The sequence below is a fragment of the Uranotaenia lowii genome, chromosome 3 (assembly GCF_029784155.1).
Source record: "Uranotaenia lowii strain MFRU-FL chromosome 3, ASM2978415v1, whole genome shotgun sequence".
Taxonomy (NCBI): Eukaryota; Metazoa; Arthropoda; class Insecta; order Diptera; family Culicidae; genus Uranotaenia; species Uranotaenia lowii.
In genome coordinates this window covers 131,310,675-131,313,071 of record NC_073693.1, presented here as the reverse complement: position 1 = coordinate 131,313,071, position 2,397 = coordinate 131,310,675, and positions in this window count along the sequence as shown.

Below are 2,397 nucleotides of genomic sequence, written 5' to 3'. Positions count from 1 at the left end.
GTAAGATGTGTTTCCTCTTATAATAAGAATGTTCAATCAGTTGGCAGCTGGCCAGATATATACTACGGGTGCCGGAATACCTGTAAGTGAACTTGCATTGGAAATTTGTCGAACCTAATAATCTAAGAATGCACGTGAATACATACTTGGGCAGAAACTGCGGTGAATCCGTGCACTCATGGTGGATAACCAACATATAAGAATATATCGTGCACCCATGTTGAAATATCATTTTAATTATTCAGTTTCATAGCTGATGTCTTCGAATTTGAATAAATAAGTACTCAATTCATAATAATTTTACTCATTCTAGTTTAGTGTAAAACATATTTATCATCTAAAACTACTCGATTACTCGAATGGACATGTATTAAATCTAACATAACTTTTACAAATCTTCATGAAATTTCGCCAAATTTTGACAAAAAGTTCGATTATAGTTGAGCAACAAAACAGATCTAAAAAATTGGGAGTCAAGTGCTTGAAGCGCCACTTAGCGGCCAATCCGAGAACTTTTTTTCAAATCATCACGACTTCGCATCGAAAATCAATAATTTCATAACGAATGACACATTTCTGCCCACCATAAATCAACTAGGACTCATTGTCTTAAATGTAGCTTGCAAATGAAACCAAAAGCAAGCAAAAAAATTTATCTTGTTTGAGTTATAGGGTTGTGAATTTTACCAGTCATTTTGACTGGTCATGGTCCGAGTGTCCATGGCGAAATTTTTTTTGCTTATTAAAAGAGTTAGTGAAATAATAAATACACAGTTTTGTAGAGATTCAAAATTCATTAAGTAAAGCGAAGTATGCAAAAGATATTCAACAAACAAAGTGTCCAACCAGTCATTTTGACTGGTGCGGTCTTTCTAGTGTTAAATAAAAACATCAAACTGAGAAGGTTTTTTGCATTGAGCAAGAAGAATTTAGAACGAAAAATCGATTCATTTGGCTGGTCGTGTGAAAATGTGGATCAGAGCTAGCTTAGTTAGGAGGATTCAGGATGAAGTATGGTAAGTGTATGTTGATTAAAGAGTGAATGTTGAAGATTTTCAATAGGTGCTTGCATTATAACAAGACCACGGCCGATGAATGATTTTCCAAGTCCCTGGATGCCTCAACCGAGGTGAAAGCTGCGCAAGATGACACTGCTCCAAATCCTGCGATCAAGTCCACGAATCGGATGATTCGAATAAAGTGATCCAATTTGTGACATGATGTTTCATTTATTTATGAATAAAAATAAATTTTTAGATTTAAAATCCTTTCTTTTTGTTATTTGAAATTCCTACCACCACCCGTGACGTAGAGGATAAAACTTCAAGTCTTCTAAGCCAGGGGGTATGAGATCGAATCCCGGTCACGGAATAAATAGTACACTTTCGGGGGGTTAGTGGTTTTAGAATTTGTAAGATGCTTGCCATCATATCCTCGAAAAATGTACGCTTAGAGTTAAGAAAAAAGGAATCTCTTAGAGGAAACATCATGTGTCATTGGGATGCTGTATTTATTTGTGTTCGTTTTTTTAATAGGAATTTCAAAACAACAGAAAATAATTCTTCTGATTGGTATAAAAGGAAAATAGTTCAATAAATAAACGCTTTTGAATCTAAATTAAATTACATTGTGGCAAAAGAAAGTAACTTTGAATCAGAAGAACTGTTTTTGTATTAAAGCATTAATATTTTGAATCAAAGATTTTTCTAAAGGAAAATTTTTTGAAACAAATGAAAATGCATTTGAAACAAAGAATTTTTTTTCTATCCCAAAATCAAAAAAACAATTTCCTTGGTTTTTGCGGCACTTTCCTTTGAAATAAAAAATCATTTCGTTGCGTTTGGATTTTGGGTTGAAAACTTTGATTTCAGATGCCCAGGTTTGGCCCGGTTTTAGGATAAAATTGCCCGGATAGGTCTGGAAAATTTTCTGGCACCCATAAATACTAAGAACTAAACAAGTTATTCAATCTTGCCTTATATAAACTTTGGAAAATTGCTACTAATTTCTGCTGCTTATTTAGAAAACACACACACACAAAAAAAAAAACATTATATATAAATGATTTTCTGTGTTGAACCAATTTATTTTAATTGAGGCTAAATTAAGGTGCTTCCAGTGTAAGTCAGTGAAGCTTCATGAAAGTGTTACCTGTTTATTTTTTTCAGCCTTATCGTGTTATGTCATGTTCTTTAGGTAAGAACATATCTAGTTTTGAAAATAATAAATGAATAAAAGAAGATAAGAAAAACTGCCAGTAGTTGAAAATGAGCGAGGAGAGATTTTATAGGAAACGTTTTCATCAAGCGCGAACCAACTATTTTGATGTGATAGAATCGGAGAAGGTTAAGTCTACCACAAGTTTTCTCTTGAAAAGCGATACATGTCCCACTTTTG